The sequence below is a fragment of the Falco cherrug genome, chromosome 3 (assembly GCF_023634085.1).
Source record: "Falco cherrug isolate bFalChe1 chromosome 3, bFalChe1.pri, whole genome shotgun sequence".
NCBI lineage: Eukaryota > Metazoa > Chordata > Aves > Falconiformes > Falconidae > Falco > Falco cherrug.
Genome location: NC_073699.1, coordinates 110,509,469 through 110,536,437, shown reverse-complemented (window position 1 = coordinate 110,536,437; position 26,969 = coordinate 110,509,469). Strand labels below are relative to the sequence as shown.

Genomic DNA, 26,969 nt, shown 5'->3' with positions numbered 1-26,969 from the left:
CTTTCTTCCAAAATGGATTCATTCTCCCTTGAATGCTGCTTCTCACCTAAGCTCATTTTCAGCAACTAGCAACCATTTTATCCTGAGCATGCACAGACTGCCTCCCTCCTCACTTTCAGCTGACAGTAACGGGTAAGCACCTTCTCACGTGAATAAAAATATCTGCAGGTACCCAAGGGCGCGTATGCAAACACGTTACACAGAAAACGTTCCAGAACTAATGATTTTTATCCCTGCACAGAAATGGGAGCGAGTCTCCCACCAGCTATCCCTGGGGTTATATAATCCTGATGCACGTCCACGCTTGCACTGAAATTGTGTATTAAACAACTGAAAAAAATACAAGATAAAACCATCAAGCAAGATTACAGAAGGGCAGGAAATCACATCAAACTCCAGCACCTCTTTCAGCTTTTTGGTGCAAGGCATTTTTAAAAACACTCGGAGTAGGGAGGTATCTGATGGCAGAAAACTGTTAAAAGAGTGTGTTTCTCCTCTGTAGCCTCTTCTCTATTTAACATGCAATTAAAACGCAGGAGGTGAACATCCTAACAGCAGAAGCACCTAATTTAGCAGGTTCGGAAACCACAAGGGCTCGCTTAAAAGGTTAAAATGGAAAAGCTACGCCAGTCGCAGCAGCTTGCTGAAACTTCCCCAGCATCTCCCCATCCTTTGCAGCTCTGCCATTCTCCATTCACTGGGTGAAGCCTTTTGTTTGGCACGCTCGATCCTACCTGGCAGGCGAGGCTCCCGGAGCGTTTCGTTAGCAAGCCGGCTCAAGCACCCGGTCTCTTCCCCCCATCTGGCAGCAGCAAAGCCCACGGCCGCATCCGTGCCATCCGGGGATGACTTCTTAGCTTCTGCCTGCCTCTCACCCTCGCAAGCAGAGCTCTCACAGTGCGCTTGTGGTCTTAAAGAGATAGTGCAATGAGGGTCTTAGTGATACCTTGCAGGGGGTTTTGTACCCAAGCGCTTCCATGTTGCGGAAATCCCTCTGCTTCCTGACTTTTCCTGCTGTGCATGCAGTGGAGGAGGGACAGGAGGTCGCATCATGCCCCTCTTAGCGAGTTTATATAGGACAAAAATCAAACCAGGCTTACAAAAGAACACGTAAGGTAAAAAGCTCGCCTACAGCATGTTGTAGATTTAGAAATCTGCATTGCAATGTACGAAGGGCTTGGAAAGCTTCGAAGGAGAATTAAATCACAGCACAAACTCCTCAGCAAGAAATTTTGCAACTCGTTTCCCTCGGCTTTCCTCTCGCTACCCCCAAACACAGCAACGCGCACTACCACGAACCCGTTTATTTAGCAAGTACTTCGTGAATCAATTTTCCCTTCACAATAAATTCCTCTTTTGACAGGCCATGTTTCAGAAGCCAGAGGAAGGAAAGCTGGTAAAAACAAACTACAAGCCTTTAAAAACAAACAAACCAAAACAAAAAAACACACAAAAAACCCCACCAAAGCCAAACTCCACCAAGTGACGTGTCACATGGGGAAAAAAAAAATAAATACATGAGATCAAAACAGTGCCATGCACTCTCTCCATGTTGAAATACTACAGCCAAACTTCATCCAAGAAAGAAAAAGTCAAGTTACAAAGCAAACAACTCCGAACTTAGGAAAAGGCAGGATTAATGTTGCCCATGTGACCATAATTCAATCCCGCTGTGTATACGCAAAATCAAGCCCTTAATTACAGAGGCACACGTCTGTTTTCCCCAGCATCCCCATCATCTCCACTTTTTCAACTGTCTTACAGGAATCCAGCCCCTTACACCCTTCATAGCCAAGCAGTTCTCGCTAATAAGAGAAAGAGATAATTAATATTACAAAAATCAAGACCAACATAATTCAAGGACTTTGGAAAACATTTAAAGGCTTCAGAACTACCTAATAAAATGCCAAGCTGCTGCTCAGCCCTCTCTAACCCTTCCACTGCCGATATCCGACAGCATAACCCAGCCCCAGCAACCGCACGGCGCCCAGACACGTAACATCTCCCAGCGTTACAGAGATCTTCTTTCATTTTAGGGTGGGTTTGGGGTTGTTCTTATCTGTTTGTTCAGGGGGTTTTTTTGCTAGTAGACTCCTGACAAGGGGGCCGTGCCTTTCGGTCAAACCTCAAAGGAATGAGCTGCTCCTCTGCACTGAAACAGTGTTTTTATTTTAGTTTTCTTAGACGGATGCAACTGGTCTTGTGCAATGTGATGAGATGTCAAAATGAAATACGGTTCAGAGCCCTGACTGTATCACAGGTCAAAACCAAATGGGGGATTTGTTGTTTCAATGTTTGGCACTTACTTTATTATAGCAGGGGAAAAATAAATACAAATTTGTGCTGGCACAAGCACTCAGATATACAGTCAAAGTTAAGAGCTGCAGGTGAAGAATTCGTGAAAAGGCCATGTCAGCTTTACACCAATACTTAACTCTGATATTAAGGACTAGTTCTGCCTAGTCAAATGCTTTAAAAACAAAGGAACACAATCAAAACTGTTTGTGCAGTGGCAAAAGTGAGGTTTATGGTTTAAAATTATCAAGCTACGTAACAGCACAGTACATCACCTTAAAGGTCTTTTCTGACCGAAACGATTCTATGATTCTGTCGTCATGCCCCTATTCCTGTGAACAGATGCAAACCATACTCCCAAGATTCACCACCTTCTGTAATGACTAATATCCAGAAGGTTCTTATGGCAAAAGCCATTATGAAGCCTGTTTCAACATTTTATGGCCTAATATAAAGCTCCCTACTGCAACATGTGTAGTCAATGTTCACAACCAAATTGCCATTTATCAAACATACAAATTTTAAGCGGATCAATGAAGTGTTTGTGCACACCACCTTTTTAATCCTTCATGTTATTTTGCGTATTAAATGGTAACACCAAATTTTCTGTAAGTCCTCATTTATGGGCTATTTTATGCTTGTAACAAATACCTTAAATAAAGTCTTTATCTTTTGCTTTTGTACCAGAAATACACCTACATAAATATCATTAATGTTTCACGCAGTCTCACTGGCTCCTTATGAACTGCAATCGCCTCGTTCTAAATTACCAATGGCAGAACTCTTTCTTGCTCCCCGTTTGAACTATTTGATGATAACTGAAAGTGATAAGGCTTGTCCATCCCTCTGCCATTTAAGTGCTCCCCCTTAAAGCATCATCTCCCAAGCTCTATCCGGATCCAAATGTTACAAGCAGTGAGGCTTTTGCTACTTATCCTAGCTTACGCTATACTCTAAAACAAATACTCTCCCCAAAATAAAACTTCTCTTGAAATTCATCTTGAGCTTTTTACCCAATTACGTATCATTAATCTCAGTACCAGCTTCCAAATAATCCCAAACACTTGCTTTCCCTGCTGTCTGCCACATAATGTCACCCAATCTGCGTTTGCACTCCACTGAATAGGAACAGGGCAGCAGCGAGAGCTTTCAAAAGGGAAGGGGCACACAAACCCCAGTGAACCTGACAGCCATTGAGAAGACAAATTTCCAAGGCTCCTCTGAAAATCGCAGCTTGAAAGGAAAATGTGACCTTCAAATGCTTACTGAAAAGCGCGATTTGCCTCTCCTTCCCCCAGCATCGCTGCTGCTGGGATCTAGCATCCTCCAGCAATTCAGATTCCTCCTCCTCTCCCTTCGTGAGCAAATCCTGACACATTTCAGAGGTGCTCTGATGAACGCTGCTCTGTATCTGCAGATGCGTTTACACGTCCGATTGCACTGCCGAACTCCAGCGTGGCACACCATAAATACCTGCTGCATAACCTAGTGCTTCTTCCTGACTGAACGTGCTAAAGCTGCACTGCAGCGGCCACATTCACAGTGCAAGTTCTATTTATACCCAAGCATATGCACATCTCCAAATCCTCCAACTTAATATTTTTTTCTAATATCCATTCCACAAAACATCTATTTCCAAAGTCTTTCTTCCTACATACATCCACTCTGCAACATGTTTTTCCTCCTCATTGACCCCCCTGATGTGCAGGTAACAAATTGCGCTGCATTCTTTGCACCAGAAATTCCTTCACAACCTGTTTAATACCAAGGCAGGCATTCAAGATACTATTTCCCACCTGGTTAATCATTAATGATGATAAACTAGATCAGGCCCTTCGTCAATCTATGACGCGTACCAGACATCATCGCTGTGTAATACAACACTTTGTTACTTATCACCATCATTTCCTTTTAGTCTTCGGTCCACGTGTCATACGTCTCACAGCCAACACAAACGAGAACACCAAAGGAAAGTGGGGGTTAGAGGGGAAGATAACAGAAAAAAACCCTCTTTGTTGCAAATTAACTGTATTTCCAGCATCTCATAATGCTTTCAAATAAAAATCAGCAATATTAAGAGCACCAGCTGTAGGCAGCTGCAATAGTTACACCTGCAGACAAGCACCTAATTATCTAGAGCTCATTACTTTCAGGCTCAGTTTTGCATCTCTAAATTAAAAGGAACTGGAGACAGCTCACCAGCACGTAATCATCCCCAGACCTCACCTCACCCTGATGCATTTCATTCAGCCTGCAAGCCGTCAGGAGTGAGTTTATCAGGGGAGCTGTCAGCCAGTACACTAGATCAGTGCAAATGCGACAAAAACCCAATCAATTATTTTGCCCAATATGAATGTGTTTCTAAGGGCAACCTGATTTTGTTACTTCATCTCTGTCTTCTTCGACTGCAGCCCCAGCATCAATGCAAATTGTCTATTTTCAGCTTAGACCTGGAAAGGTTGTTCAGGGTGGAAGCAACTGTATCTAAACCCCACTAATCCTGCTGGGATTTTCCTTGAAGCGTGGTGTTCGTGGGCGGGGGGACGGGGCTGGAAGTGATGGACTGAATATTTTTGTAACTGTGAACTTTGTCCTACGTGTATTTTTAACCGCAGCATCTCCAGGAAGGGGGTTTTCAAAGCACAGCCTGAATAAGGTTAAATCCAAGTTTGGACCAAGCTGCAAAATATTAGTAATTAAAGGAAGAAAAAAAACCCGAAACTGAACACAAAGGCACCCTGGATCATGTCTGTGCCAGCTCAGGTAACAGGTAACGCAAGGTGAACAACGTGCCCAGAAAGCATCTCTTGCTCAGCTACAGAAAACTTCTCGCTAGCTGACTTGTTTTATGGAGGAAAGGGACTATTAAGCTAAAACATCAGCCACTTCCATAGATTATAAATTCATATTTTACCCTTACAATATACGGACTCTTCCAATAGACGAAAAAGTCAACAGATTTCATCAGCTCCCTTCAGCTGGAAACTCATGGCACTACCTCTCCAGAGAGGCAACGGCATCAGGGGGAATATGCCAATGTAGCCTTAAAATTCCATTTAATTTTAGGAGGGTTATTTATGATTGTACTTCTCCATGGTAATCAAAACTCCCATTACGCTGCAGAAAACAGGCTACGCTCAGGAACTTGAAAGAGCCCCGTTACTTTTCAACCATCCTGCCCTGCTCGGCCACCGCTCCTACTGCTCAGAGTGATTTTTCATGGTCCTCCAGCCACAACCCCAGTTGAGGGACCTTATAAAGAGCCCAGAATATTAAGGTGGAGGAAAAGGCTCAACAGGGTGAGCCTTGGTGACCAGCACAAACACTGGCTGAGCTCTGGAGAGTCTGCTGGAAGTCAGAGGAACATCGTGGGCCAACAGCCCAAGGGGAGATGACAAATGAAGCCTGCACTCCAAAACACACCAAGTCCATCAGGAGCAGAGATGTGTTACGCCACCACTGTGTACACCCAGTCAGCTTTGAGTGGCTTGGCATCAAAAACGAAACCCAGAAGTCCCCAGCAGGGCGATGCCAGGAAGTTGGGCTCATGCCATGCGGTACTGGGCTAACTATCTCTTAATATTACATGAAATTGCTACAGATCTTCTCTGCCAGGGCTGTGCTGCTCTAATCAATTATTAAGCTTTCCTTTGCTTTCCAACCAAGTATAGAGTGCAAGGCATGGGAATGATGGGTTTAGATGGTGCTGCCTCTTTACATCTGTATATGAAAGGCAAACCTGGATTTTTGTTTGCCATCCTCAGAAGATCTACACCAAGACGTCATTTCCTTATTTCTTAAAACACGTACGATCTGATCAATACACATAGTCATAGCAGTCAGAGTGCATCTGTAAGCATCCTACAATGTGTATACACACCTTTATAGATGATTTGTACACATATAAAAATGGGAGGAAGTGAACCCGCATCTCCCTGGTGCTGTTTCAGCAGGAGCTGCATGCCCCCAGCCACATGCTGGGAATAAATCACATCAGTTGTGACCCGGGTAAGATGTATGTCACCCTGCTATCCAAAAATGGGGCTACATGCACGGGGAACTCATTTCCAGCTGTCTAGGAGGCCCCACAACTGCAAAAGATCTGAGGGTCAAGAAACCGCTGAGGTTACCAGAAGAATACCAGGATGAGGATGGGTAAGGAAATCAACTTTTAAATTGTCCTGTCCCTACAACACAGCCACTCCATACCTGAAGGCTCAATACTCACCTCCTGACGCTCAGTAGTTCCTCTCAAACTTTTTATTTTGCCTTTTCAAAATCCAAATCCAGCACTAACGGGGAGGAACTGATTTGGAAAGAAAGCAACTCAGGCGGCTGGATGCTCTCAGAGCTATTCCGAGCGAGTTCCTAACCTGAAAGAGGACAGGCAAGCCGGCTCTCCGGGCTCCTTGGGGCGAAGGAAGTCACAGATAGCATCTACAACAAGTCAGGTGGCATCAACGCAAAATTACTGCCATGAACATGTAATCCAAATAGCAGGTGCCTGCAGGCAGAAGGACACAATAAGAGACATGGTATTAAGCTGTCATCCGGCAGCGGCACTGCCAAAGAGGTGGTGGTCCTGGCCTCTCTCAGTCGCTTGCCCCGTGCCAGTGTGAGCCCATTCACCGCTGCTCAGTCAACCAGACCGGGGAGCAGATTTCAATTAAAATGAACCTTTTCTTCCCGACTTTGTTTGCCACCCAGCCATGCCGACAACTGTGTTAGCCTCAAGCACAGGACCAAGCAGGAACAGAGAGATGGGGAGGCTGCACCATAAAATGCTCTTGCTGTAGTTTCCTGAAGCACACCACTGGCACATGACGTAAGCTGCAGGGATGTATTAACTCCAGAGGCAGCTGCTGAGATGACCTAAACATAACATAGCGATCCTAAATATTATTCCAACTTTAAACCGCAGCATAAAATGTTTTTCCAAATATATATATATATATATTTAGCACTCCCAAATGAGAATGCAAGCAGATCCTCCTTAAGAAATCATGTTCTTGAAAGACAAGGTAATAGTCTAAACCTTCAGAAACTGAATTCACAGCATGACAGCCATCAAAGTTTTACAAATCATACAAGCTTTGGAAGGTTTATTCAAAGGATGGAAGTTCAACATGGCTGGAAAAGGAGGAGGTACACACACAAAGGAAAAGAGATGAACCGTAAGCATCAGCTCAATCAGCTTAAAACATGAGGGATGGAAAGACCTCGGTAAAATAAAAGGTAATAACTAACAGCTTTTAATTTTTTTCCTTCTCAATTACAGAAAAGCCATCCTTCATTTGCACTCGTCACCCTCGGAGGCTGTCCCAGCTAACTGGCAGACTTGAACACACTGTCAATTAACAATCTGGAAGCTACAACTACAGGTACAAAACATAAAAAACACCCAAACTGAGTAAGTAGTAAGCTTTTAGTTGACCACAGACAGTGAGGTTTCTCCCAAAATTATTTACGTAGCTTGGCAGCAGCTGCTAAATCACCTTCTGTGCTCCAAGATGATCCAGACATCTGCACATTCTCACGAAGGCAGCAGGTCTCCTACCCCAAAATGCCAGAGGGTCAGCAGTTTGTGGATTAGCTACTCCAGACACTAGGATAACCCAAGAACGTGATTTAAACAGGAGAAGCCTTCAGGACTTCTGATCAAGAAGCTCTTCCAGACATTCTCACACTCCAAAGTAATTATCATTTTAGTGGCAGTTCACAAGCCTAAACAGCTCAGCTGCTTCTTTTAATTAGAAGATTTTACGCGGCTATTAAACCCCTACTATTTCCTGAAATGAGACACAGCTCTGAAGCTCCTCTGTCACCCAAATACTTATTTTTGTGACCCTGAGAAAAATAAAACCGCTTTTAGTGTCAGCCAGCAAGCTTCCTACCTCTAGAACAAGGGAGCTCACCTTGCTTAACACAGCCCTTGCAATAGAAAAAAATAAATCTCATCTCTCTGTTCAAGAAAAACACCACCTCTATAGCAGCAAAATTTATTGTGCAAGTGACTGAAGTGAGTGGTTCTTGCTGTTTCACATGGCTCTTCCAATTCACATCCCTCACTTCCACTGCACAGGGGACAATCCTGGATCAGAACCAGAAACAGCAGGGAAAAAGCCCCAGTTCTACATCCAGCAATTCCTCCATCAGTTCACGTCTGGGTGGACAGGTAGGGGAAAGAAACAGAGACTTCAAAGGTGCTAAAGCTTGCAGTTTAAGGGATGATTTACCCCTTGCACTCCTGGAGTATCACTTAGAAACCTTTAGGCAGCACTGTTAATTAAAGGGGCAAAAGGGAATAATTCCAGGTCACAGAGTAGACACAATGTCCCTGGGAAAGGGGGGGAAAAAACCAAAAGCATTGTTCCCTGAGGGCGCAGTGCTTCCCTTGCCCCTGCCACAAGCACAGGGCTGTTACTGGGATCCCTAAACCAGCCCAGCTGCTAAATGGTGGCAAGCCACTCCAAGACACCCACACACTTCTGCCACCTCCCTTCAGTAAGGGCTAACGATCACGAGACTCTTTGGAGACCCAGCTCAGCCCTGTGATTCAACAGAAAAATAGGGGTTTTTTTTCTTGGCTGGGTGAAGTTTTCCGTCAATTCTGTGAGCTGATTTACATCACCGAACACTCACATGATCCCAGACAAGGGAACTGGCATGAAGACCCAGCCAGCGAAGGCAGACCTACACTTTCAGCGGCAGCTTGCAGGTACATCTCTTTAACCCTAACATGAAACTACATCCACCAAAGCACCTGCCTTCACCCGAGACACCCAAAAATCAACACTATGAAGTCAGTGCCTTTCTCAGCTGAGGCACAATACTCCATCTTGCTCCGTGGCTTCTCCTCTTTTGCACTAGAGTAGAGGAATTGGGCATGGGGTGAAGTTCAGCTGCGTACGCACCACGCTCTTCAATGCCTCCTCCTCTGCTTCCACGCCTCTGCCAAACTGCTGTAGCCTACGGCAGAGCCAGACGTAACAGCCCTGAGGGGCCTAAACGAATTTTGCAAGCTATGAGAAAGCAAACAAGCAGAGCAATGGGCACGTTCACACCAGCTGAAGTCACAAGCAGCTCTGTGATCCTCCAAGATTATTTTTGTCCTTCACATGAGACAGCAGGGAGGTAAATCTTAGTAGGATGCAGCTTATTCCTGAGAGGGATGGAGTCTGCGTAGGTGAAGGAGAAAGCGAGTGCCCCTTTACAGAGCACATGGGCAAGAACGCACGCAGACACTCACAAAGACCATATGAGCTCCAAGGCAGCAAGCCCTAGGAGGGACACACAAAACTTGTCGTGCATTTACCAAAAAAGAAAGGAAACAAGTGGGAAAAGCAACACAATCTGAGAACAGATTTCCCACGGCTTCCCTTGAACAGTGTGAGATTTCTTCTCGACAGTACTAGCAGATTTGAAGTCTTATAATTCTTTAATTAGTAATTCATTTCAGTGCCATTAGTTCATTAACACACTGAATCTTTCAGGAGATGTTTTACATACCACCTTGAACATGCCAGTTCTTGCCTCCCTTCTGGAAACACGCTTTGGAGAGGGCACCCTTCCATCACCAGCATAACCCCATCCTGGGCTACCAAGTGAGTGCAAATCCTGCAACTACATCCCTACAAATACTCCCAGTATCATTTATATAAAAAATAAATAATAATAATAATAATAATAAAAAAAAAAAACCAACAAAAACCAAAACCACGTAGCTGCTACAGTCAAGCCAAGCCTCGATGGATGTTTAGGATCAGGCTGTTCTTCCACAAACCCTTGACCAAAGATGCGTCTATAAACACCATGTCCAATAAAACCCAAGTGGTGATGCATGGATGCCTTAATGCCGATCATTAATGCAGCTGCGCAGGCATGTAGTTGGAGGGCTACGTGGTGATGCTCCAGAACTCGAACATAAGACAAGGCTACTCACGAGTCGAGCTGCATCTCTACATTATCTGCCAAGCTGCAGGCAGCTATGCCGAAGAATTTTAAATTCTCCATTTTCTGGTTTAGGGATTACGCGCTCTGGGAAAGGAGACTACTAGCATGGGGGACAGGGAGTGAGGAAAGATCATGGACAAGGTTTAGCTTGGGTGCTGATGAATTCATGCAGCGCTCCCTACCCTGTTCAGTGCGCTGGCAGACCAGTATTTATAGGAAAGTGATAATAAATGCAGCATTGAGCACTAATTTACACACAGTGAATCTTTTAATGGATGTGACAATCAAAACGCAACAGCCAACACTGGAAAAAAAGTAAAATCAAGGTATCTACCATTGAAATTATGCAGAAGGGTCTCACAATTCAATATACGAGCTATTCCCAGCTGGCACAACGAGCTACAGGGCACATGCCTCTACTAGGCAGTCACTTCCAGCCATCTGAGGACTTCAGAGGAGAAGGGAGGGAAAGGGAGGAGGTGGCCATCTGCACTCAACTGAATAAAGTTCCTGACCATGAATTTCTGAGGGTTTTAACCTAACGGACCTGGAGACAGAAGGCTGAAGGCCTCTCTCTCCTCCCTGCAGAGGTAAACCAGGAGATGACTGTCATTCAGCCTTTCTCCATCCAAAACTTCTGCCCAGAAGCTGCTACACACAGTATCAACAGCACCTAACCTGTAGCTGCTAACAGGCTCACCTGTGACATAGGCATACATATAGATATGCCTATATAACGGGGGGGGGGGGGGGGGGGGGGGAGAAAAAGACATGACCAAGGGACAAGACTTTTAAAAATAACCCCTAATGCCAGAGAGATGGGGCTGCTACCCAGACAACTTCCTCTCTTTTGTCTAGTTCAGACAATTTCATACAAAGGTCCTCAAAGAAGGAAGCAATGCTGGTCCTGGAGGCCATCAGGCTGAAAACTCCTTGTTCAGAAAGGAGTTTCCAACTCATGCTAATTCGGTGCATGAAGTTATCTGACACAGCTGGAGAAAGAATAATTTAGCAGAGCCTGTGAAACTGGCTGCAGTCTGTTCTAAATTTATTCAAGATATGGTGTATTATCTTGGATACCCGGCCCATGGCTTCATTAACGGAAGAGGTCCCTTGAGGCAGGAACCAGTTTTTGGGCCCAGGATCCCGCAGTGCCAACAGGCGGATCACCAATTCAGGCACAGCGTGGCTGCTCTCAGCACCGAGCAGCCTCCCAGCAAAGCTCCTGGGACAGAGTTGGACGATTACACTGGGACCTTCCCCATCAGAGCTACAGGAACTGGGGCCAAAGATCACCAGGAAGCATTTCTGGGCATCTGTCATCCCTGTAGCAAGCAACCACACCATTTGCTAGAGAGGTCACACACACACAGATATTTAGATCACCGTTATGAACTTCCACATTGGAGACTATCTGTTTCATGGGGAGATATTAAAGCCTCTTTAATTCAGGAACAATTAAAGCATCCCCATGTTGCACAGCAAAACCAGGGAGTGATGTAGATTTTTAAGCAGATTTAACTTTAAACAATTTTTCATGGATGCCCAAAGCACTACATGTGGCTTTCAAACAGCTATTGCATCCCTATCCACATAAAGAGCTCTCATTCCATAATATTCCATAATCTTCCATAATACTTCAAGATGAAAACTATCCCGCCCTTCTCATTCCTCCCCAGTCATTTCACTATTCGTTCTTCTCCGTTTTCACAGCAGATGAAAAGATTACAATACACTGAGACTTTTCTTGGCAAATAATGTCATTTGATGGCAGAAGAACTGAAAACTGTAATAACCACTCATGCAACCAAGTGGTTTTAATATAAGCCAAGAGTTTCTGAGGTCAACTCTTACCTGCACAGCACAAACAGAGCCTTTATTTTTCAAGTAAGGAAAAGCTACACTGAATCAGAAAGCAGCATAAAGAAAATACATTTCAAGTGCATTTATGCTACCCACTACCAGTAAACTAACTTTTAATTTCCCCAGATACTTCTGAAATATATTCCTTAAATACTGCAACAGAAACAGCAATTCAGAAGCATTTATAAGCTTTGCATCCAAGTATGAACAAAGTCCTATTTGCAACATCCAATAAAAGCAACGGGTTTATGACTTTCCACCCATGACTGAAAACCCATACCCCTTTAAAAAAAATAAAATAGGTGCTAATCACAAATACCTGCAGCATTTGGGTACCAATTCTGCCAGCAGCAGTTTTACTAACCATATCCTTGGATTAACATGCGATCCTGTCCCTGTTTTCTAACATCAGCTGATACTTTCTGCGACTGGCACTGAAGTTGGGTGCTGTCAGGCTTGCACCCCCACCCGCCCCAACCCAACCCAACCCACATCACCCGGACTTTAGCAACAACGAATGCAAAAAATTCTTTAGCAACAATGAATGCAAAAAAAGCTACCTCAAAACTAGGTGAATCTCACATTTAATCTGAAGCATTTGGGTCAAGTCTATGTTTCAGAAAGGAATTTTTAAGGACCTGGAGACAAGGGCTTTGCAAAAACTAAGAATCTGCAGAGATAACTGAGTTTTCTTTAAGAAAAAAAAAAGAAAACAGATTCTGTAGAATTCAAAAGCATTCAAGTACAGCTAACTAACAAAGCTCTTCAGAGACCATCTCAGCTAATTAAAATGTGCAGATGTCCAAGCTGAGCTAAGCTGTTCACAACTTTTCACACACATTCGCTAAATGGATTAATTGACAATATAGATAATGATAGAATAATTTATAGTAAAAATGCATGCAATTTCAACATTTCTTTAATTATGTCCATGTCAGAATGCTTCTAAAACATGCATACTACCTGTGGATTTGTACAAGGTTTCTTAGGCACCCAACCTTGGTCAGTTTGCTGGAAAAGCTGCTTCTTCAATTAAGTGAAATATCAAGCATGACATCTTTTCATATTTTAAATATAATCAGAAGTAATTGTATATACATCTTGCTATGTGTTCCTCCATATTTTAAGAGCCCATTGCCAAGAGAAAGTAATTTGCAAGGTCAGCTATTTCATCAGTCATCTTCATTTTTATATAACACCACCTTTCTTCCATTTCATACCGCGTAGTATTAATCTTTACCATACACCCACCACAACCAACAGCGCTCTTGAAGGGAGAACCCAACTGGAAATCCCCAACAGGATTTCTGGACCTCGAATTCCGATTCATTTCATCAAACTTGCTATAGCCTGAAGTACTTCGCCTTGTCTACATAAAAAGGCTTTTTCTTGTTGTTGTTTAAATGGACACTTACATTTGAGTTGGCTATATTAGACCAAACATGCTTAGAGATGCTTCTTAACACATCATGATGAAGAGATACAAGTCCTTTTACAAAAATAAGAAACCAAAAAACTTTTGCTAGGACAAGTGAGAATCTGTGCACAGGTAAAGAAAGAGAAGGCTATTTTCCAAGGAAATCTACTTGGTTAGGTGGGTAAAATTGCCTCCTCTAGCAAGTCTGCGATGCCACTCACTATCCTGCAATAACAGAGCCCTACAGCAGCAGGGAAAACTGCATCACGCCACTACTTTGAGGACAATCTCTGTCCTAGACCAGGCTAGCTGCTGCCACAGCACCTAAGGTAAAGACAACAGGTATAAACACTGGCTGATAAATACAAAACCAAATCCCCAAGGAAATCCACAGACGATCCCACTGACAGGAGGGAGTTACTTTCCACTCTTTTACTAGAAAATAAATCCCCTGTTACGGCATAGAAAACAGCCCTGAAAAAGAAAAACCCTTTAGGACTTTTGTTCCTTACTGAAGGGATCGGGGGAGTCAAGCTTTGACTGCTACTGTTGCTTCCAAGGGGGAAAAAGCCTCCTCCACCTGAGGAAAGCCTCCTCCCACTGAAAACACAACCCACCGGGCTCCATCCTCTTTGGTTTCCATAACTAAAGGGCTGGTGAACCGAGGAGAGGAGTCAGCGCAGCTCATTGGGCCAATCCAGGGAGGCAGGCGCTCTCGAATGGAAAAATGTGAGCACTCTTTAGGACCCTCCAAGTGGCGATGGGAATTTGAGATCTGCTGAGATATGGAAACACGCACAGCGAAGCAGTTTACTGCACGACAGGCGCAGAAACGGGGCCGTCAGCCAAGAGGAAAAAGAAACATTAACGCTAGAGAACAGAGCTCAAGCAAAAAGAATGTAACACCATGAAGCTCCTATTAAAAATTAAAACATTGATTTTATTATGGATACACTCTGATTCTCACTTTGTTTTAATTTCATATTACTTTATCTGGCATCTGCTGATTTGCTACATTTTAAGAAGTCACTGAAATAAATACCGAATGATCAGCTTTTGCATGCTTTTACCGCTATCAGGTCTATCATGCTCTTGATGCAAAAGGAGAGGGGCTCTCATATTTGTAAAAGTTAAAAATAATAATAATCAAATTTTTTCCTACAGTGGCATTCCTTCCCTTGGCTGTGGATGTCATCAGAAAAGCACTTGGTTCTAGAACAGTTTCTGTTTCATGACATCTTTTAAGAGCACAGAAACGGGTTCACACACTCAGAACAACAGACTGAGTAACAGTTATTACGTGTCTGGCTCTGACCCCAGATGATTCCAAGAGCCAAGGTCTCACCTGGAGCTTCAGCACAGGACTGAAGGACATCTCCTCCTCTATTTCAAGCCAACTCCTGAAGCACAGTGACTGACAGCATCCCCACAACCTGGTTGAGGTTGGGGTTTTTTTGGCAAGTGCAGCCAAGCTGAGGACACATCTCCTCTATAACCTCCCGGAGGCAAAGCGGGAGGAACAAGGCGTTTCTCAACTTCCTAAAACCGTCACAACAAGAACCATGAGAGAAGAAGTTTGAAAGACAAGCTGAGTGAGCAGCTACGTTTGTTCCGTTTAAATTTCAGCTACCGCCCTTTCTCCTCCTGCATCGTGAACCGAGTGACACAGGCTGGGTTGAACACCACCAGGCAAGCCACTGCTTCGTCCAGCTCACTCCAGCCTCCATACGGCAGCAGAGCATCCCCAGGCCAGCCTTCACATTCTACCTTCACAAATGTTCCAAAAAATGTTAAAATTAAAAAATCCCAATAATTTTTTAACATTGCTCAGCATCTAAGGGTGAAGCACGTACATGGATTTGGGTGCAACCACACAGAGCGTTGCAATATCTTGCTGCCCAAATTAAAAGATTCGGCTCTGAGCCCAGTGCTTACACGTTTTGCACTGGGAACAAGGCAGGCGCTACTGATGTCTCTGCTCATCCACGCCAGCTAGCGAGGCAGAGCTCAGACGAGCCGTCTGCCCGAGATCCTGCCTTCCCCTCATGTTTTTGGGGCCTCCCCAGTCACTGAATCAACCAGCTCACAACACAGCCTGCAATGGCTTCCGGGACTCACGCTATTCAATAACTCCTTTGAGCAAGGACAGCTGACTTGCTTTCTTTGGAGAGACGTGGATGATGGTGGAGCATAAGAAATGGGCATTTATGACATTTGGGAAGAGAAAAAATAAATTTTGGGTTCTCACACACACACACACACACACAAAAAAAAGCTTCTGAAATCCAATAGGTACTTCGTAAAAGGGGCAAACAACAGTGCCAGGTATTCCTCAAGCACCTGAGTTTTGGTCTCCTACCCCACTCCCTGCACAATTCTGGCATGGGGCCACGCCAAACCATCTGTATCCCTACGGAGTAAATCTCCACCTACCTATTTCCAAGCAGGTTCAAATCTCCAAAGGAGAAAACCCAGTGTAAACAGACCTCAAGAGGACAGACACATGAAACTGAAGAGTCTGCATAAAAAGCAGTACTATCAGAATCAGTAAGAGGATGTGAAAAAGCAAGCAAGTTAATCTTTATTTCCCGGCAGAAGAGCTGGAGCCGAAAAGACAGAGATGGGAGGGGAAATGAAGGAAGATGATGCAAGGGCCTAAAAAAGAAAAGTTGATCAAATTATTTCAAACATTTGAAAAGCCATGGAGCTAGCCCAACAGCTGGATGCAAATCCGGCCACTCTTAGTACAAGCCCCCCAATAAAACAAAGGCAGCAGCTCAGCTTGTCATTTTCTGACTCATCTCCTGCCTTTGGTACTCGAGCCACACCAGGGAAACAGAAAAGCTTTCTCCAATATCAGTCCAAATAGGAAGAGGACTATTGACCCAGCTTTAGCAGCTGCAGGCATTTTTTTTTTATCACCGCATAAGTCAAATATACACATTTAACACACTGGATTCTTCTGCTCAGGAGGTGCGCTCCCATAGGTACTTTTGTCAGTTCAGCTAAGCCAGTATTAACATGCATGCAATTGGATTTTATGTTTTTGGAGTAGGAAAGGCTTAAGGGACTAAAACAGGGATCGTCATCCCTTCCCTTGTCTGATGGAGCTGTCCCTGGTATAGTTGAGGGGGTCAAGACCCCTCCCAACTTGGCCACATGGACCCCCCTCCAGCCATCCCACTGCTGCTTCCCACCTCCACACTCCAACCATGCTCCCAATAATTCAGTAACTGATTGGAGAGTCCTGGGCTGATGGTTATGCCTTACAAAATCTCTCTTTACTCAAAGCTAATCAAACCTGAGTCTGAGCATTGGCATTTTAAGTCCGGAAGCACAGCCCTATCTGTCTGAGCACCACATAGGCCTGTGGAAATCGCCACAAATATGCAGCGCTCAGACATCAAAGACAGGAAAAGAAGAGCAGTAAAAAGGGCACCCAAGGTCAAAACGTATGCCAGAGCTTTTAAACCCAAGACTTTTATTACAACAAGTCTTCCATAAAGGCTTGCAGAGGAAGATAGCAGATTTGCCCCCCCTCCCAACAGAAAGGGAGCTCAGAAAACCTGGGTTTCAGCAGCCGTAACGCAGCGATCGGGTGGATTTTTGCAACAAGCAATGCTGAGGTGCGCTGCACTTTTGGTAGCTTTGGGAGCAGAGGGAATGAGCACAGCATACCTCACTTAGGGCTAAGTGTGCAAAAATCCAGCAAATTTGGTCCAATCCCAAGGTCACCCTCTACCACCAAAGGGAGAGGCAGCAGGGCGGCTACAGGATTTCACATACTGAAGACGCAAAGAAAACAACTTATTTTTGCTTCGTTGGGAAAGTTTTGGCCTTAAAGAAAAAACCAAGTAGGACGGACAATTTGAGTGTTGTCTCACGGACACATTCCATACTTTTTAAGTAAAGTGAAGGCCCCTAGGCCTTCAAATTCATTTCCGCTTTGATCCGCAAGAGCCTAAATTTATTAGCCTTCTAGACACGCGGCAAGGCTCATCTCTTTGTACAGGAAATTGGAAGGAATTCAGACAAGGCTTTATTTAAAGTTCAGACTCCCCCTATTGGGCTATGCTGCCACACAGCGATTTTACCCCAGGCATTCACTTGCACACCTAACCCCCCTGCCCAAAAACCAGAACCAGATCCTTGACAAGAATAACAGAATTAAGACAACACTTGCCAAGGCGTGAGGAGCGTTTGCATTTGTGTGGCCAACCAGTTGTGAAGTTTTCCCTGGCTAAAGTAACCCCTTCTGAGCAATTAATGAAATATTTGCCTTTTTTTTTTTCATTCATATCACGAAGGAAGCCTTTCAAACACAAAGCTACATTTGAGATGACGGTGAGCTTCCTCCCCAAGAGCAACAACATGAACCAGACCCATGTTTTACTGAGTGGCTTCAAAGTATTTCAAAATCTGTTTTAACCCATATAATGGGGTGGTGCCAAGAAGTAGGAGACAAGCAGAGAAGCACTGATTCCTATTTCGCATGTGTAGGTATACACCGATTTAGAAAATGCTACAAAAAAATTCGCAGTAAAGCCTCACTGAAAAATCCACACTCAAAATGATCAAGTATTCTGCAATCAGACAGATCCATGCCTCTCCAGAGAGGTGGCAAAGAAACGCCGACATAGGCAGATTCTCCTGTATTGCTGTATCTATCTGAAGTTGGTTTAATTTATTAAAGACTATGGGACTTAAAGCCTTCAAGTCCTTTAAAAAAACCAACATACACACATGGGTACTTTCTCATCGGGAAAGTTAGGCAATTGCTCTTTCCTAACTGCAAGGCACACGATGGCTGGTAGAGAGTGATGAACAGTCATGTCTGGGGCTACTTTTTTCCAGCTTGAAACAGTGTGCTCAGCATCCATCTATTAAAAAGTTTAAGTCATTCTCCATTAAGGGAAAAAATAACTTGTGTCTCATGACAAGTATTTCTTCTGCCACTTGCTCAGGCCCCTCCACGAGTCTGAATGCCATTTTTCTCCCTGCTTGTCACGTATTCACTACAGTATTACACTGTCCTTCAAAAGGCACAGAAATACAGCCTCACTTACTTCTCTGAACCCCACAATTTACACTCCAGTTAGGAAATGCTAGCCAAAGAACAGCCAGCTTTACATCCCATTGAAATTTGGTTTAGAGGACCGAAAAAAACAGCTATTTCTAGAAAAAAGGTGCGCCAAGGTGCTTCAAACCCTGGGACAGTCTTTGTGGTCATCTCTCAATTGCAACGACATTGCTGACACTGTTTCATTTGCACAATCAAATTCATCGCTGTCCTGCTCTCCCAGTTTGTTTCACCCATCAGTACATTCAATTTTGGAGCGCGCACACACACCCCAAATCACTGTCTGCGCTTCACGGTAAGAAACAATTGCTCTACCTCGATCCTTACTCCTGGCAGCATTTACATTTATTTTTGCATGCCTGATACGCACCAGCGCTCTCCATCAGCTGCTTCCTAACATTTTATTTCCAGGAATTAATTCCCATACTGATGTTTCATAACGATTAGAGAGCACCTACCAGTAGCTTTCAGATTTACTAACACGGAATTGGGAAAAGGAGCTTTCATTTCTCTCGTCTCTACCTACCGGTAAGAGGAAAGCCCCTCGCATACCCACTCACAAACTAAAGTCAGTTTAGGATGATGCTGAACGACTTTACAACTGTTGAACAAAACTCTCCAACTCTATACTGCCACTTAGCAGAAACAGCTGTTTTAATAAGCGCTTACATCTTTAGCTGGCTAATGCAATAACAAAATTAAACAGGACAACATGGAGACTAATCCAACCGGGGCGGGGGAAAGCCATTTAGTATTCCCAAGCACTGAAACAAGCCATTTAGTCTCCGCGTGCACGCAGCCCGCACAGGCGTTAACGTTCCACAACCACGTTCTGCTCTTGGAAGGATTTGCCAGGATCTGTTTACACAATCCACTTTTCCCTGCTAAAGGCATGAAAGAAAATACTCTGCGGAGAACGTAAGAGGCAACACGTTCTCTCCCCAGCTTTCTGCAACTTTTCCTGCAAACTGAGCAAACAAAATCAATTCAGAAATATCAGTGCTGCTCCTGAAATGTATTAACAATGAGAGTGAGGGCTGCTGAAAGAGAAAGGGGGGACTGAAAGTATTAACAAAAGCCCACAGCACACTGGCTGTGGCTAAAGCTAGAGCCTGAAAGACTTCTTTGTCTTTCTGGTCAATGCAAGCCTATTCAACAGCCCGATATATAGCAGAAAGAAAGTGAGGGTGGGAGGAAGAAGAGTCTTGTCTCTTTAGGGGACGTCTCCTCAGCTGCCAAGCTGCAAAGCAGAGAGAGAGGGGACTCTCGCATGAACACAGAGCTGCTTTCCAAGCGGCCCGTAACCCAGGCATTGTCTATTAACAAACGCCAACTGAAAGGACATGCTCTGCTCGCGCCCAACCTTACTCGACCAAGGGACACACATTCCAGGCACTGGACATCTAGTTCCCAAAAAAGCCTCCAAGTGCAACATAAATAATAAGCTATAGAAAATAAACCCCCTATTTCTGAAAGTCTGCTGGCTTTTCTGCGATCCCTTCCTCCCAACAATGAGCTATTGTTCCACTCCTGGTACTGAGGAAATGTTTGTGTTCCTTCTCCAGGTCCTCTGCATTTAGAGACCTGCTCCTCATTTCAAGATAATTACCCAACATGCTACAAAGCACACAAGCCTTTCACAGTTCAAGAGAAAATAAATTTAATATTGATTTAACCAAACAAACCCAACGCCCCTTTCCTCATTTTCTTAGCATTACTGTAAAAACTCAGCAGAGCTCAACATCTAACCAAGGTTGAAGGAGGAGACTCCCAGTTGATACTAGTGTGTTATTTAACATGGACACACATGACCACCAGCCTGACATGCAGGGTGATGACAGTGAGTGCTGCCTTGAAGACACTGACGCTTGCTGGGGCATATTTCTTCTCCCGCATGTTGCAATAGGGAGACACACAAGCTCCTCACCCCGGCCACACAGCCACAAGCACCAGGAGTGCGTACTCACGTGTCTGCAAGGCTAGACCCTCCACATGGTTTAAGACGCTGCCATCACATACTTTCTTGTGAACTGCACGTCCCAAGGAACATAAATACTCTGCTGTAAAAACCAAGAGCAGCGAACGCACATACATCTAGGCTTGCTCCTCATCTCTCCTACACTGAGTGCTCGGTGCTCGCTGCGTGCTGGAGCCTGTGGCCAAGGAGCAAAGTGTGAACCCTCCCTGCTTCTGAAGCCCTGACCGCTGCAGGAGCCAAGATTTTGATGCTGGTAAGATCACTGCAAAAAGGTTTCTGCAGCAAGCCTCGCACATAACCATACAAAGCAAACACTTAAGTGAGAAAAAACAACAAAGTGCGTATTTCCACACCTTTAACATTTATTCGTCTAACCGTAGCATGCAAAGGGGACAGCACAGCAATCGCCAAATGAACCTACTATAGAAGGAGCTCTCGCATGCTTCGCTCGCAGGATGCACACAGCCTCGCTCAAAGGAAACCTGAGCAGGCGGGCTCCATTTTCCTCCAGCAGCCTTACTTGAGATAGCCACATGAAAGGCAAAGTTGGTCAAATCCTGTCTTTTTGCACCACCACACAAGCTAACCCATACTGCTGCATTTAAACACTTCACTTTCGTGGACTCCGCATCTATTTTTGGAGTTGACCAAGGGGCAACAATTCTTTATAGAAAGAAGCAAACTAATTTATTTGCCTTAAAAACAAAGGCTTCTTAATTGCAATCAGACCAATAACTTCTGCAAGAACAGCTTGTAAAGATAAAAACTTCCCCCCCTCCGTGTCGTAGCTTAACTAAAAGGGAGTAAAACTCCACCGCAATCACAGTTTTAATTAAATTTGATTGATAGCCCATTACATAAGTATGCACAGAGCCACAGTTCACACAGGATGCTATTTCCTTTCAGGTTTTTCAATACAGAAAGGACTCCTGTTCTTAACCATTAAGATAAAAATCTTCTTATAAGTCCTGATTTGTTGCTTCATTGGAAAATGGTGGAAGGTCTCATTAAAAATAGCCAGCTGTGCAAAAAAGTTACTGTTCTTCAGGCATCCCGCACGCCTCTGGAAGGAGAATCCACTGGAAGGGACCAAGCACGCAGCCTGCTGCACCCGGAGCCGAACATACACCTCGCAGCACAAAGAGGCATTTGAAACACACACACACGCTCCCGCCGCTCTCCTCTCCTGGACTGCAGGAACATTTTTTGCCTCCTTTGTTTCTTTGCAGGTGGGGAACGGTGACGTCAAGCAGGCAGCTCATAAAGCTGGGAAGAGGAACTTAAAACACAAACCCCCTTGCACCATGAACAGCAAAGTGTCTGCAGCCGCCGCAGAAGTGGGATTTCATAGCATGCTCTTGTACCACATACCACATCTTCCCCCCAGCCCCCCAGCCTTTTTTTTTTTTTTTTAATGCCAGGGTGCTACATGCTCTTGGGTCCAGCTGTCCAATTACTGACATACCCTCAAAGGCAAGAAAGAACAAAAAAGCAGAAAGAGCAACAAAAGATAGTTACGCAGCATAAATTCAGGTAATTCTTTGTGCGCCTAAAACTCTAGCGAAGGCAGCAGCTGCTGCAGCATGCAAGGTTCAAACCAAAGTCTAAAGAAACATGGAAATAGAGAAGAAAAAGAAACACAGTCCGTAACACATCTATTTCTGATTGGCAATCACATGGGCTTCCATTTGCAACTCTGGCATTAGAAACAGAGATGGTATATAAATAGGAAACTCTCTTTCACCTTCCCAACTATAAGTTAGAGACTGCTGCGCTGATGATTAAGAACAGAACATAGCAGGGCAAGTTTTATTTATTTATATTCCTGAACGCAGCATGCATCCAGCAGCAACTTAAATAAAAACTATTTACTCCAGAGCTTTAATGTCACCACCATAGATAGGAGAACATCAATAATGTCATGTACATGAAAGCACGCTCTGTTTTCAGGTAAATCAAGATGTAAATATTTGTTCTACTTAATTCTGCTTTGTACAATCCAGATAACGCACATTTTGAGATGCAGTTATGAAATGCCAGCATTTAGAAACCAAACAATCTGTAATAAGTTACTCAATACAACAACTAAGGAAAAAAAACAAAAGCAGCTATATTCACATACGCTATTACATGGTACCTGAGAGCTATGCAATGCTTCTTATACCTGAATATTCATGTGGAAAAAAATTAAAACCTAAGAAAACCCAGACAAAGAACCTCGTTAAGTTTATTAAGGCTAGTAAAAGAGCTCCAAGTGTAGCCGCCACAGACCAGGTAGATTTAAATCCCAACTGGGGGCTCTTTGCTGCTTTCAGTACAAATGCTGCAGCCTCGCCACCCCAGCATATAAATAGGCTTTAAGGGACAAGCAACACGACCAAACCATACGTCAACCAAACGAGCCTCTTCAAAGTACTGCCGGTAAAGGTTTCCTGGTTTTATGCTTCTTGCTTTTACCAAGCTGTAAACTGCAAAGAGTATGACATACATTTTCGGGATAGAGATTGTTCTCAGTTCACTGATTTCACTTCAATCACGTTTCGCCACTGCCTGAGGTGGCTCTGAGATTGGGATGATCTTAAAATACTGTTCTGTCCCCTGGCATCATGCAAAGTGACCACAGGAACCTTTCCTTTCCCATGGACAGGGAAATGAGAGCTGCCCTCTGATTCTACCTGCTTCTGAAGCTCACAACATGCAGCATTTGAGGCCTCTCAGGTGAGTGGTCTCTCAGGGGCAACTTCACACTAGCGACTGCTCTTACACTGTGGTTACGCTGATGTAACAGCCCCAAAACCAAAACCTACAAGCAGACATCCTGGACACGGCAAAGACAAGCCCTGCCAGGGAATAATGCACAAAAAAGTCACAATTGCAGCTCACGGTTAAACAATTCCTTGCTTGAAGGTACCATGAGATGAACTTCATGCAGGCTTTGGCCTTTTCCGCCCACAGTGACACCAAAGGTTTCTACAGGGAAGGTGATATTCTTACCAGACACAACCAAAAGGACAAGATTGTGGAGCACTTGCCAGGCATATACAGGTGATTTTTACATTTGGGGCAATCACCTTTCAGTCCCTGGGAAGACTATTTTGTTATGATTTCCCTGTTCTTAAAGGGAATTTAGCAAATTAAGTGCTGACTGTCTCTGCAGCCAGGGCATGTTAACTAAGCAAGGAAGCTCCTTTCAAACAATGCAGGTTTGTCATCCCATGCAGGGAGCCCCACTTTCCTCCACTCACCCCTCTGCAACCAAGCTTCTCTTGAACAGCAGTGAACAGCAAACAGCCTTGTCTGTCTCCACAAACCTCTCCTGGTCCACAGCTACCTCTCTGGCTTTAATCCAGATAAAACTTACTGTTTTCCTGAGCTGAAGATAGAAAGCTACCACAAAGAAACAGTTTTGTTCTCACCTTGAGGCAACAGAAATAACACAGCCAAACATCAACTACAAGACACAACCCCTTGCAAGACAGCAAAGGATGGCTTTCTCGCGCTCAGCAGTGAGACTAAGGTCTCAATTTTCACAAATACTGTTCCCCTTAAGGCACTCAGCTGAAGCTGGCATGTGTAAAGAGCTCAGGACCTCACGCTACGAAACCAGTGGCAAAGAGAGCAGTGGTATGCTGATGCTCAGTGAGCTCTTGCAAGAATTTGGCCAGCAAGCTTCCCGTGCTTTGAGGACAGCAGCAAGTCTCAGGACTTGCAACACCCTGCACCATTAGACCTTCAAGCATGAAAGACTTTCCAACACCACAGTATCTAAAGCACCTGCTTAGGTACACCTCATCCCCATCCTGAAGGTATTTCATACCTGTGCCTTTTTCCTGCAAGACTTCCAAAAGCTAAAAGGTGATGAACTGTTTAGTGACTCACCAAAGGTTTCTTGAATTCAAAAGGAGCTGAAGTCCTGCCATCTATACCACCACAACGTTTCTACTTACATAATATTTGAGCTGTATTTCAGTCAGCAACCCTCAGCACTGCACTGGAATTCCTTTGCTCTGAATTGCCGAGTTTTGGCACAACGTGTTTAATATGGGATGTGTTAATGGGATGAAGCAGCAAGCACAAAACTGGAGGAGATCCACTCTGTCAAACGACATTTTGATCAGTCTGCCTTCAAAGCAATGGTATAGACAACTTGGGGAGTGGCACATCCTGATCCTGATCTAAAAATAACTGGATTACAGGAGTGACAGTCAATTCTAACTCCATTATTCAAATCTTGATTAAATCTAACGTCAAGTATATTTCTTAATCAACCCGCCTCAAGTGACTACTTGAAGGCTAATCTCTCAAAGCCTTTTTTCAGAGTAGAGAAGATTCTTCTACAGCCTTAACACACCAAGGAGCAGGTAGAACATGAAAATTATTATCCACAAAGCTTGTTCTTTCCAAAAATATTTGGCAAAACAGTTGGTTTTTTCTGTCTGTTTCATATAAACACGATGTAAAGTGAAATTAAAACAAAGTCTCAAAATGCCCCTTCAGCATCTAAAAACGAACCAAGCTCAGAGGGAAGAAAGCATCTCGAACAAGGCATCTCAGCATGGTGCAGCAAGAAAAAAGTCCTTTGGATACTGTTAACTGCATTTGTTTTTGTGATTAACTGCAACAAAAGGAAAAAAAAAATCCATAGCCTGAAAGAGAGAGATATCTTAACACTGCTTTCTTCAACAAAGTTCTTCTAGACCAGCCTCTGGCTACCACGCTTTTGGTCAGTGTTAAAAAACATATTTACGTAAGGAACAGTTCAGCAGGGAAATGGTATGCTAGCTCCCAAGACCCCCTCCAAGCACACACATTAGAGGCAGCCCTGCACGCTGCAAACCTCCCTCTGGAGACGATGAATGCAAAGATGGTGCCAAAAAACTGCTCCAGCTGCTGCTCGCTGAAGACATTTCTGCCCCAGCTGATAACCACCACGGTCAGAGCTCACCACCCCCACCCCCCAGTTCTGTCATTTTAAAAACCATCTGATTCCTCCCTAACCTGCTTCAGTAAAGCGATCCTTATTTAAAACATTTATAAAGATGGAAGCAAACTGAAGGGTTAGTAGAAGAGATGGGCTGGGAAAAATTCCTGGGTCACTTTATCAAGCCAGAACACTGAGCAAACTAATTGCAGCCACCACCAGGGAAGAAGGAAGATGCTCATCCCAGATGGGCAGAAGTTCAGAAGCCAGCAAATGTGGAGAAGTCTTTCTTCAGAGTGAAGAAAGTACATCAATCAAGAATGTAAGGTAGAAGGAAGAGGGGGGGAAGCAGGAATCCTTCATAGGAGACAAGCATCCAAAGAGAAATACCACATCCACAAAAGTCCTCAGCAGCAGCCAAGGAAGAGCCAGGGTGATACAGGCAAATCTGATGCCAGGCAACATCAGAGCCAGTGACCATCACCATATTTTCCTTTTATCACATTTTGAAGGCAAAAAAATAACAGTAGTAGTCTTACACTGGGCAGCAGCTATACAAAACTAAAGACTAAGCAAGTGTCTTGGTAAATGATATTTTTTTACAATACAAAAAATATACAAAGCAAGGCTGCAAGCAAGCCAGCTTAGTGGAGATCACAAGGAGCAATCAGGAGGAGACAGCCATGGGAGGAACAAGGGTTTGATCTCCTATGTGGCCAAATGGCACACATCAGCCCACTCCTTTCTGGAGTTACTTTGGCTTTTGGTCTATTCCAAAACAAACAGGTACGGTTCTTCGGCTGTCCTCCACACAGCAGATTGCATCAGATGCCTGCACATCTCTAGTCTGCCAGAAAAAATAGTATTTTTAATAAAACGCTGCAGACAAGACAGCAGAGCTAAAGCCATATCCATCCTCTACCTTTCACATTCTGCAATGCAACTGCTGATACAACATTTTTTGTAAAATACTCCCGTATTTCAATCATTGAACTGAAAACAATTCATGCCTCAATATCCAAAACACACAGTACTTCACATAAACCGAATCACACTTCGAAGAAAACAAATACCCCCAAATTTACCACACTTCTGTCCCCTGATTAGCAGCTGAAACAGCAGTTTCTGGCCTGATACCAGCTCGCAGAAAGGCTCTGACCTGCTTAGCCACCGTTCCCGTGCTGCTTTGAGGTAACCTGATAAACACGCTCCAAGGTCTGGGTTGTGAAGTGTGGAGCCGCTGTCAGTGCGCCGGGGGAGGACAGCTTACACCGGGTAACACACTGAGCTGGCAGAGGAATTCCTCTATGTCCCACAGCCTCGCCAGCAAAGATTGGGATTGTTTGCTTTGTGCGTTGGGTTGGTTTTTTTTCCCTTCAGAACAGTTACTTAACACGCACACAGTTATTTCTACACTGAGTTTATCCAGCAAACACATAACTGGTTAAGAACAGTAAAGTCC

General features: G+C 44.2%; 1 protein-coding gene across 30 annotated transcripts in view; it reads right to left on the bottom strand.

The window, feature by feature from the left end:
• EIF4G3 (eukaryotic translation initiation factor 4 gamma 3) overlaps positions 1-26,969 on the bottom strand; it is a 148,313-nt gene that overhangs the window by 109,124 nt on the left and 12,220 nt on the right. The window contains exon 1 of one of the 30 annotated variants that reach the window (XM_055706418.1): positions 735-4,434. The exons of the other annotated variants lie outside the window; for them this stretch is intronic. The gene's annotated coding sequence lies outside the window, so the exon portion shown is untranslated. Of the gene's footprint in view, positions 1-734; positions 4,435-26,969 lie in introns of those variants that run through there. 30 annotated transcript variants of the gene reach the window in all.